Source organism: Pleurodeles waltl, unplaced genomic scaffold (assembly GCF_031143425.1).
Source record: "Pleurodeles waltl isolate 20211129_DDA unplaced genomic scaffold, aPleWal1.hap1.20221129 scaffold_65, whole genome shotgun sequence".
Taxonomy (NCBI): domain Eukaryota; kingdom Metazoa; phylum Chordata; class Amphibia; order Caudata; family Salamandridae; genus Pleurodeles; species Pleurodeles waltl.
Genome location: NW_027150363.1, coordinates 1,646,291 through 1,658,548, shown reverse-complemented (window position 1 = coordinate 1,658,548; position 12,258 = coordinate 1,646,291).

Genomic DNA, 12,258 nt, shown 5'->3' with positions numbered 1-12,258 from the left:
AGATGCGTGGAAAAATAAGGTGTACGTTGAATTTTCCGACGCAGCATAGACGATGCGTTGTTTCTTTCCACATTGAAACGGGCTTCCTTCGCTTTTCGGTGTGAAGTCTTGGTTCCTCACTGCGATGGGGGGATATTTTGAAGCCCAGGGACAATGCATGGAAAATCCTTGATGGGCTGGCAGAAGGCACAGGTGCTGTGTCGATCCGGTAGGCGATGAGTCTAATTTTCTATTGCAAGGCAGGCGCTGCGTTGAATTTCCAGTCAGGAAGTCAGGCTATGTTGTTCTGGTCAGCTGTGCAGCGATTTTTCGGTCGCAATGCAGGTTTCACCTCAGTTTCGGCAGGCGGTGCATCAAGTTTTTGATGCACAAGGAATTTCCTGAAGAGATGAAGTCTTTTTGACCCTGAGACTTCAGAAAACATGAGGCAGGCTCAATCCAAGCCCTTGGAGAGCACTCATGGGGAAGGCAGAGTCCTTCTCAGCTAAGTCGGAGGCCAGCAGGGCAACAGCAGGGCAGCAGTCCTTCTCAGCAAATCAGTCCAGATGAGTCCTTTGGGCAGCCAGTCAGTTCCTCTTGACTGGATGCAGCTGTAGGTCCCGAAGGGTCTGAGTTGGAGGGGTCAAAGACCCAGTTCATATGCCCACAAATGCCTACAAAGTGAGGGAGACTTCAAAGAGTGGTTTTGAAGTGCACAAGTTCCCACTTTAGTCCAGTCCTGTCTGCCAGGGTCCTAGTGGGGGGTTAATCAGTCTATTGTGTGAGGGCAGGCCACTGGCCTTTGTAATTTAGGTATCAGACCCTCCACCCTTCCAGCCCAGGAAGACCCACTTAACATGTAGATGAATGATGATGAAACTGAGTGTCCTGTGTTTCTGGTTACCTGGGTGTAGGAAAGTCCCATCTTGCCTGGCATGTTACCCCCATTTTCATTGTATGTATGTATGTTTTAGCCCCTGTGTCACTGGGATCCTGCTAGGCAGGACCCCAGTGCTCATAGTATGTGCCCTGTGTATGTTCCCTGTGTGGTGCCTGACTGTATCACTGAGGCTCTGCTAACCAGAAACTCAGTGTTTATGCTCTCTCTGCTTTTTAAATTTGTCACTGCAGGCTAGTGACTAAATTTACCAATTCTCATTGGCACACTGGTACACCCATATAATTCCCTTGTATATGGTACATAGGTACCCAGGGTATTGGGGTTCCAGGACATCCCTATGGGCTGCAGCATTTCTTTTGCCACCCATAGGGAGCTCAGATAATTCTTACACAGGCCTGCCACTGCAGCCTGAGTGAAATAACGTCCACGTTATTTCACAGCCATTTTTCACTCCATATAAGTAACTTATAAGTCACCTATATGTCTAACCTTCACCTGGTGAAGGTTGGGTGCCAAGTTACTTAGTGTGAGTGCACCCTGGCACTAGCCAATGGTGCCCCCACATTGTTCAGGGCAAATTCCCCGAACTTTGTGAGTGCGGGGACACCATTACACGCGTGCACTATACATAGGTCACTACCTATGTATAGCGTCACAATGGTAACTCCGAACATGGCCATGTAACATGTCTAAGATCATGGAATTGTCACCCCAATACCATTCTGGTATTGGGGGGACAATTCCATGCATCCCCGGGTGTAGGAAAGTACCATCTTGCCTGGCATATTACCCCCATATTTCACTGTATATATGTTGTTTTAGTTGTATGTGTCACTGGGACCCTGCCAGCCAGGGCCCCAGTGCTCATAAGTGTGCCCTGTATGTGTTACCTGTGTTATGACTAACTGTCTCACTGAGGCTCTGCTAATCAGAACCTCAGTGGTGATGCTCTCTCATTTCTTTCCAAATTGTCACTAACAGGCTAGTGACCAATTTTACCAATTTACATTGGCATACTGGAACACCCTTATAATTCCCTAGTATATGGTACTGAGGTACCCAGGGTATTGGGGTTCCAGGAGATCCCTATGGGCTGCAGCATTTCTTTTGCCACCCATAGGGAGCTTAGACAATTCTTACACAGGCCTGCCACTGCAGCCTGAGAGAAATAACGTCCACGTTACTCTTTTCACTGCACTTAAGTAACTTATAAGTCTCCTATTTGTCTAACCTTTACCTGGTAAAGGTTGGGTGCTAAGGTACTTAGTGTGTGGGCACCCTGGCACTAGCCAAGGTGCCCCCACATTGTTCAGGGCCAATTCCCCAGACTTTGTGAGTGCGGAGACACCATTACACGCGTGCACTACATATAGGTCACTACCTATGTGTAGCTTCACAATGGTAACTCCAAATATGGCCATGTAACATGTCCAAGATCATGGAATTGCCCCACCAATGCCATTCTGGCATTGGGGAGACAATCCCATGATCCCCCGGGTCTCTAGCACAGACCCGGGTACTGCCAAACTGCCTTTTCAGGGTCTGCACTGCAGCTGCTGCTGCTGCCAACCCCTCAGACCGGTTTCTGCCCCCCTGGGGTCCAGGCAGCCCTGGCCCAGGAAGGCAGAACAAAGGACTTCCTCACAGAGAGGGTGTTTGTAGGAGGCTGGACTGGCTTGTAGTGAGTACCAAGGGGTACTTGCACCTTGCACCAGGCCCAGTTATCCCTTATTAGTGTATAGGGTGTCTAGCAGCATAGGCTGATAGATAATGGTAGCTTAGCAGAGCAGCTTAGGCTGAACTAGGAGACGTGTGAAGCTACTACAGTACCACTTAGTGTCATATGCACAATATCATAAGAAAACACAATACACAGTTATACTAAAAATAAAGGTACTTTATTTTTATGACAATATGCCAAAGTATCTTAGAGTGTACCCTCAGTGAGAGGATAGGAAATATACACAAGATATATATACACAATAGCAAAAATATGCAGTATAGTCTTAGAAAACAGTGCAAACAATGTATAGTTACAATAGGATGCAATGGGGAAACATAGGGATAGGGGCAACACAAACCATATACTCCAAAAGTGGAATGCGAACCACGAATGGACCCCAAACCTATGTGACCTTGTAGAGGGTCGCTGGGACTATTAGAAAATAGTGAGAGTTAGAAAAATAACCCTCCCAAGACCCTGAAAAGTGAGTGCAAAGTGCACTAAAGTTCCCATAAGGACAAAAGAGTCGTGTTAGAGGAATAATGCAGGAAAGACACAAACCAGCAATGCAACAACTGTGGATTTCCAATCTAGGGTACCTGTGGAACAAGGGGACCAAGTCCAAAAGTCACAAGCAAGTCGGAGATGGGCAGATGCCCAGGAAATGCCAGCTGCGGGTGCAAAGAAGCTTCGACTGGACAGAAGAAGCTGAGGTTTCTGCAGGAACGAAAAGGGCTAGAGACTTCCCCTTTCGTGGACGGATCCCTCTCGCCTTGGACAGTCGTGCAGAAGTGTTTTCCCGCCGGAAGGACGCTAACAAGCCTTGCTACACGCAAATTGTACGTTTGGCGTTTTTGGACGCTGCTGGGGCCCAGGAGGGACCAGGAGGTCGCAAATTGGACCTGAAGAGAGAAGGGACGTCATGCAAGACAAAGAGCCCTCACTGAAGCAGGTAGCACCCGGAGAAGTGCCAGAAACAGGCACTAAAAGGATGCGTGAAATGGTGCTCGCCGAAGTTGCACAAAGGAGTCCCACGTCGCCGGAGATCAACTTAGAAAGTCGTGCAATGCAGATTAGAGTGCCGTGGACCCAGGCGTGGCTGTGCACAAAGGATTTCCGCCGGAAGTGCACAGGGGCCGGAGTAGCTGCAAAGTCGCGGTTCCCAGCAATGCAGCCCAGCGAGGTGAGGCAAGGACTTACCTCCACCAATCTTGGGCTGAAGAGTCACTGGACTGTGGGGGTCACTTGGACAGCGTCGCTGGATTCGAGGGACCTCGCTCGTCGTGCTGAGAGGAGACCCAAGGGACCGGTAATGCAGCTTTTTGGTGCCTGCGGTTGCAGGGGGAAGATTCCGTCGACCCACGGGAGATTTCTTCGGAGCTTCTGGTGCAGAGAGGAGGCAGGCTACCCCCACAGCATGCACAAGCAGGAAAACAGTCGAGAAGGCTGCAGGATCAGCGTTACAGAGTTGCAGTAGTCGTCTGTGCTACTATGTTGAAGGTTTGCAGGCTTCCAGCGCGGTCAGCGGTCGTTTCCTTATCAGAAGGTGAAGTGACAGATGCAGAGGAACTCGGCTGAGCTCATGCATTCGTTATCTAAAGTTTCCCCAGAGACAGAGACCCTAAATAGCCAGAAAAGAGGGTTTGGCTACGTAGGAGAGAGGATAGGCTAGCAACACCTGAAGGAGCCTATCACAAGGAGTCTCTGACGTCACCTGGTGGCACTGGCCACTCAGAGCAGTCCAGTGTGCCAGCAGCACCTCTGTTTCCAAGATGGCAGAGGTCTGGAGCACACTGGAGGAGCTCTGGACACCTCCCAGGGGAGGTGCAGGTCAGGGGAGTGGTCACTCCCCTTTCCTTTGTCCAGTTTCGCGCCAGAGCAGGGGCTAAGGGGTCCCTGAACCGGTGTAGACTGGCTTATGCAGAATTGGGCACCTCTGTGCCCAACAAAGCATTTCCAGAGGCTGGGGGAGGCTACTCCTCCCCTGCCTTCACACCATTTTCCAAAGGGAGAGGGTGTCACACCCTCTCTCAGAGGAAGTTCTTTGTTCTGCCATCCTGGGCCAGTCCTGGCTGGACCCCAGGAGGGCAGCTGCCTGTCTGAGGGGTTGGCAGCAGCAGCAGCTGCAGTGAAACCCCAGGAAGGGCACTCTGGCAGTACCAGGGTCTGTGCTACAGACCACTGGGATCATGGGATTGTGCCAACTATGCCAGGATGGCATAGAGGGGGCAATTCCATGATCATAGACATGTTACATGGCCATATTCGGAGTTACCATTGTGAAGCTACATATAGGTAGTGACCTATATGTAGTGCACGCGTGTAATGGTGTCCCCGCACTCACAAAGTTCAGGGAATTGGCTCTGAACAATGTGGGGGCACCTTGGCTAGTGCCAGGGTGCCCTCACACTAAGTAACTTTGCACCCAACCTTTACCAGGTAAAGGTTAGACATATAGGTGACTTATAAGTTACTTAAGTGCCGTGTAAAATGGCTGTGAAATAACGTGGACGTTATTTCACTCAGGCTGCAGTGGCAGGCCTGTGTAAGATTTGTCAGAGCTCCCTATGGGTGGCACAAGAAATGCTGCAGCCCATAGGGATCTCCTGGAACCCCAATACCCTGGGTACCTTAGTACCATATACTAGGGAATTATAAGGGTGTTCCAGTAAGCCAATGTGAATTGGTAAAATTGGTCACTAGCCTGTTAGTGACAATTTAAAAGTAATGAGAGAGCATAACCACTGAGGTTCTGGTTAGCAGAGCCTCAGTGAGACAGTTAGGCACCACACAGGGAACATATACATGCACACCTATGAGCACTGGGGCCCTGTGGGACAGGGTCCCAGTGACACATACATATAGGCCACAAACCTATGAGCACTGGGGTCCTGACCAGCAGGATCCAAGTGACACATAACAACCATACTGAAAACATAGTGTTTTCACTATGAGCACTGAGGCCTGGCTATCAGGATCCCAGTGAGACAGTGAAAACAGTGACAAACACCCTGACATACACTCACAAACAGGCCAAAAGTGGGGGTAACAAGGCTAGAAAGAGGCTACCTTCTCACAGTGTTACACCCTCTCCCTTTGGAAAATGGTGTGAAGGCAGGTGAGGAGTACCCTCCCCCAGCCTCCGGAAATGCTTTGATGGGCACAGATGGTGCCCATTTCTGCATAAGCCAGTCTACACCGGTTCAGGGACCCCTCAGCCCTGCTTTGGCGCGAAACTGGACAAAGGAAAGGGGAGTGACCACTGAGCATAACCACTGAGGTTCTGATTAGCAGAGCCTCAGTGAGACAGTTAGTCATAACACAGGTAACACATACAGGGCACACTTATGAGCACTGGGGCATTGGCTGGCAGGGTCCCAGTGACACATACAACTAAAACAACATATATACAGTGAAATATGGGGGTAACATGCCAGGCAAGATGGTACTTTCCTACACCCGGGGATGCATGGAATTGTCCCCCCAAAACCAGAATGGTATTGGGGTGACAATTCCATGATCTTAGACATGTTACATGGCCATGTTCGGAGTTACCATTGTGACGCTATACATAGGTAGTTCGGGGAATTTGCCCTGAACATTGTGGGGGCACCATTGCTAGTGCCAGGGTGCCCTCACACTAAGTAACTTGGCACCCAACCTTCACCAGGTGAAGGTTAGACATATAGGTGACTTATAAGTTACTTATATGCAGTGAAAAATGGCTGTGAAATAACGTGGACGTTATTTCACTCAGGCTGCAGTGGCAGGCCTGTGTAAGAATTGTCTGAGCTCCCCATGGGTGGCAAAAGAAATGCTGCAGCCCATAGGGATCTCCTGGAACCCCAATACCCTGGGTACCTAAGTACCATATACAAGGGAATAATAGTAATGGGCAGGCTAGGAAGTTTCTTTCCTGAATCTTTTCCTAGGGGAGTCCCTGGATCAGATTGGGAACCATTAGCTACTTTTTCAACAGATGGGGCCCTTCTGGCCTTATCCTGTTCTCTAAGCATGTTAAGCAACAATTCCAAAGAAGGATTCTTCCCTACACTCAAACCTCTTTCTACACAGAGACTCCTTGCTCCTTTCCAGCTAAGGTGATCATATGCAAGTTTGGACAGATCAACATTGTGGCCTGTGCCAGACGTTTTAGAAAGAGTTTAAGTGATAGAAAAAAAGAAGAAAACGTTTTTCAGAACTTTTGGAAAGACAGAAAAAAACTTTCAAAACTTTTTAAGAACTTTTAGAAAGTTTAGAAGTACTTTTCAGCACTTAGAAAAGAGTGAAAAGAGGAAATGCAAAACTTTTTAGTTATGTGTACACACACTGAACTTGTTTTAAATATTTTTCTCTTATGAAAAGTACAATGACAAGAGTGGTAAGTAGTCTCAAAGCACTTATCCCACCGCTGCACAACCAATGTAGGAGGCTGGACTGGCTTGTAGTAAGTACCAAGGGGTACTTGCACCTTGCACCAGGCCCAGTTATCCCTTATTAGTGTATAGGGTGTCTAGCAGCTTAGGCTGATAGATAATGGTAGCTTAGCAGAGCAGCTTAGGCTGAACTAGGAGATGAGTGAAGCTCCTACAGTACCACTAGTGTCACTTGCACAATATCATAAGAAAACACAATACACAGATATACTAAAAATAAAGGTACTTTATTTTTATGACAACATGCCAAAGTATCTCAGTGAGTACCCTCAGTATGAGGATAGCAAATATACACAAGATATATGTACACAATACCAAAAATATGCAGTATAGTCTTAGAAAACAGTGCAAACAATGTATAGTTACAATAGGATGCAATGGGGACACATAGGGATAGGGGCAACACAAACCATATACTCCAAAAGTGGAATGCGAACCACGAATGGACCCCAAACCTATGTGACCTTGTAGAGGGTCGCTGGGACTATTAGAAAATAGTAAGGGTTAGAAAAATAGCCCACCCCAAGGCCCTGAAAAGTGAGTGCAAAGTGCACTAAATTTCCCCAAAGGACATAGAAGTCGTGATAGGGGAATTCTGCAGGAAAGACACAAACCAACAATGCAACAACGATAGATTTCCAGTCGAGGGTACCTGTGGAACAAGGGGACCAAGTCCAAAAGTCACAAGCAAGTCGGAGATGGGCAGATGCCCAGGAAATGCCATCTGTGGGTGCAAAGAAGCTGCTACTGGACAGTAGAAGCTTAGTTTTCTACAGGAACGACAAGGGCTAGAGACTTCCCCTTTGGAGGACGGATCCCTCATGCCGTGGAGAGTCGTGCAGTAGTGTTTTCCCGCCGAAAGACTGCCAACAAGCCTTGCTAGCTGCAAGTCGTGCAGTTAGCGTTTTTGGATGCTGCTGTGGCCAAGGAGGGACCAGGATGTCGCCAATTGCGTCTGGGGACAGAGAGGGCATCGAGCAAGACAAGGAACTCTCTCAGAAGCAGGCAGCACATGCAGAAGTGCCGGAACAGGCACTACAAAGAGGAGTGAAACGGTGCTCACCCGAAGTTGCACAAAGGAGTCCCACGTCGCCGGAGGACAACGTAGAAAGACGTGCAATGCAGGTTAGAGTGCCGTGAACCCAGGCTTGGTTGTACACAAAGGATTTCCGCCGGAAGTGCACAGAGGCCGGAGTAGCTGCAAAAGTCACAGTTCCCAGCAATGCAGTCTGGCGTGGGAAGGCAAGGACTTACCTCCACCAAACTTGGACTGAAGAGTCACTGGACTGTGGGAGTCACTTGGACAGAGTTGCTGGATTCGAGGGACCTCGCTCGTCGTGCTGAGAGGAGACCCAAGGGACCGGTAATGCAGCTTTTTGGTGCCTGCGGTTGCAGGGGGAAGATTCCGTCGACCCACGGGAGATTTTTTCGGAGCTTCTGGTGCAGAGAGGAGGCAGACTACCCTCACAGCATGCACAAGCAGGAAAACAGTCGAGAAGGCGGCAGGATCAGCGTTACAGAGTTGCAGTAGTCGTCTTTGCTACTTTGTTGCAGTGTTGCAGGCTTCCAGCGTGGTCAGCAGTTGATTCCTTGGCAGAAGGTGAAGAGAGAGATGCAGAGGAACTCGGCTGAGCTCTTGCATTCGTTATCTAAAGTTTCCCCAGAGACAGAGACCCTAAATAGCCAGAAAAGAGGGTTTGGCTACTTAGGAGAGAGGATAGGCTAGCAACACCTGAAGGAGCCTATCACAAGGAGTCTCTGACGTCACCTGGTGGCACTGGCCACTCAGAGCAGTCCAGTGTGCCAGCAGCACCTCTGTTTCCAAGATGGCAGAGGTCTGGAGCACACTGGAGGAGCTCTGGACACCTCCCAGGGGAGGTGCAGGTCAGGGGAGTGGTCACTCCCCTTTCCTTTGTCCAGTTTCGCGTCAGAGCAGGGCTAATGGGTCCCCTGAACCGGAGTAGACTGGCTTATGCAGAATTGGGCACCTCTGTGCCCAACAAAGCATTTCCAGAGGCTGGGGGAGGCTACTCCTCCCCTGCCTTCACACCATTTTCCAAAGGGAGAGGGTGTCACACCCTCTCTCAGAGGAAGTTCTTTGTTCTGCCATCCTGGGCCATGCCTGGCTGGACCCCAGGAGGGCAGATGCCTGTCTGAGGGGTTGGCAGCAGCAGCAGCTGCAGTGAAACCCCAGGAAGGGCAGTTTGGCAGTGCCAGGGTCTGTGCTACAGACCACTGGGATCATGGGATTGTGCCAACTATGCCAGGATGGCATAGAGGGGGCAATTCCATGATCATAGACATGTTACATGGCCATATTCGGAGTTACCATTGTGAAGCTACATATAGGTAGTGACCTATATGTAGTGCACGCGTGTAATGGGGTCCCCGCACTCACAAAGTTCAGGGAATTGGCTCTGAACAATGTGGGGGCACCTTGGCTAGTGCCAGGATGCCCTCACACTAAGTAACTTTGCACCTAACCTTTACCAGGTAAAGGTTAGACATATAGGTGACTTATAAGTTACTTAAGTGCAGTGTAAAATGGCTGTGAAATAACGTGGACGTTATTTCACTCAGGCTGCAGTGGCAGGCCTGTGTAAGAATTGTCAGAGCTCCCTATGGGTGGCAAAAGAAATGCTGCAGCCCATAGGGATCTCCTGGAACCCCAATACCCTGGGTACCTCAGTACCATATACTAGGGAATTATAAGGGTGTTCCAGTAAGCCAATGTAAATTGGTAAAAATGGTCACTAGCCTGTTAGTGACAATTTGGAAAGAAATGAGAGAGCATAACCACTGAGGTTCTGATTAGCAGAGCCTCAGTGAGACAGTTAGTCACTACACAGGTACACAGGTACACATTCAGGCACACTTATGAGCACTGGGGCCCTGGGTTACCAGGGTCCCAGTGACGCATACAACTAAAACAACATATATACAGTGAAAGATGGGGGTAACATGCCAGGCAAGATGGTACTTTCCTACACAACCCCCCCCCCCAAACGAAGGACAGTAAGACTAGCCATGACCTGATGAGTCTTCATTGTCTAAGTGGAAATATCTGGAGAGTCCATCTGCATTGGAGTGGCTACTCCCAGGTCTATGTTCCACTGTATAGTCCATTCCCTGTAGGGATATGGACCACCTCAACAATTTAGGATTTTCACCTTTCATTTGTTTTAGCCAAAGTAGAGGTTTGTGGTCTGTCTGAACAATGAAGTGAGTGCCAAACAGGTATGGCCTCAACTTCTTCAGAGCCCAGACCACAGCAAAGGCCTCCCTCTCAATGGCAGACCAACGCTTTTCTCTAGGGGTCAACCTCCTACTAATAAAAGCAACAGGTTGATCCTGGCCCTCAGAATTAAGTTGTGATAGGACTGCCCCTACTCCTAATTCAGATGCATCAGTTTGGACATAGAATGTTTGCAGAGCACATGGCCTGCTTCAGCTCCTCAAAAGCTTTCTGACAGTTTGCTGTCCATAATACCATTTTAGGCATCTTTTTGGAAGTGAGGTCATTAAGAGGGGCTGCAATGGAGCCATAGTTCTTAATGAACCTCCTGTAATACCCAGTGAGGCCTAGGAAGGCTCTCACCTGAGTCTGTGTAGTAGGGGGAACCCAATCAATAATTGTTTGGATTTTCCCCTGTAGTGGTGCAATCTGTTCCCCACCAACAAGGTGTCCCAGATAAACCACCTTACCCTGCCCTATCTGGCACTTTGAAGCCTTGATAGTGAGGCCTGCCTTTTGCAGGGCCTCCAAAACTTTCCATAGGTGGAACAGGTGATCATCCCAGCTGGAGCTAAAGACAGCTATATCGTCCAAATATGCTGCACTGAAAGCTTCCAGCCCTTGCAGGACTGTGTTCACCAACCTCTGAAAAGTGGCAGGTGCATTTTTCAAACCAAAAGGCATTACAGTAAACTGGTAATGTCCTCCAATGGTTGAAAATGCAGTCTTAGGTTTAGCATCTTCTGACAATTTGATCTGCCAATACCCTGCAGTCAAATCAAAAGTGCTTAGATACTTGGCAGATGCCAGTGTATCTATGAGCTCATCTGCCCTGGGTATAGGGTGAGCATCAGTTTTGGTTACCAAGTTGAGACCTCTATAGTCTACACAAAACCGCATTTCCTTCTTTCCATCTTTGGAATGGGGTTCTGGTACAAGTACCACAGGAGAAGCCCATGGACTTTCAGAGTGCTCAACCACTCTTAGTTCTAACATTTTCTGGACCTCTTGCTTTATGCAGTCCCTGACATGGTCAGGCTGCCTATAGATCTTACTTTTGACAGGTAAACTGTCTCCAGTATCTATAGTGTGCTCACACCAAGAAGTGGTACCTGGCACAGTAGAGAAGAGTTCAGAGAATTGATCTAGGAGATTTATGCAATGGTCTTTCTGCTCAGCAGTAAGACAATCAGCCAAAAGCATCTTGTTCTGTGGAAGAGAAGAGATCAGGTAGAGGATCACTGTCTTCTTCCTGTCCCTCATCAGTTGCCATGAGCAGGGTGAGGTCAGCCCTGTCATAGTAGGGTTTCAGGCGGTTTACATGGAGTACCCTAAGGGGACTCCTTGCAGTGCCTAAGTCAACTAAATAGGTGACTTCACCCTTTTTCTCAACAATTGTGTGGGGACCACTCTATTTATCTTGGAGTGCTCTTGGGGCCACAGGCTCCAAGACCCACACTTTCTGCCCTGGTTGGTACTGAACCAAAACAGCCTTCTGATCATGCCATTGCTTCTGGAGCTCTTGGCTGGCCTGAAGGTTTTTACTGGCCTTTTCCATGTACTCAGCTATTCTTGATCTGAGGCCAAGTACATAATCCACAATATCCTGCTTAGGAGCTTTTAAAGGTTGTTCCCAACCCTCCTTTACAAGTGTGAGTGGACCCCTAACAGGGTGTCCAAAAAGAAGTTCAACGGGGCTGAAGCCCACTCCTTTCTGGGGTACCTCCCTGTAGGCCAAAAGGAGGCATGGTAGAAGGATATCCCATCTCCTGCGGAGTTTTTCAGGGAGACCCATAATCATGCCTTTGAGAGTTTTATTAAATCTCTCCACCAGTAAATTTGTTTGTGGATGATGGGGTGTTGTGAACTTGTACGTTACACCACACTCCTTCCACATGGCCTTTAAGTATGCAGACATGAAATTGCTTCCCCTGTCTGATACCACTTCCTTTGGGAAGCCCACCTTGGAAAATATTCCCAGGAG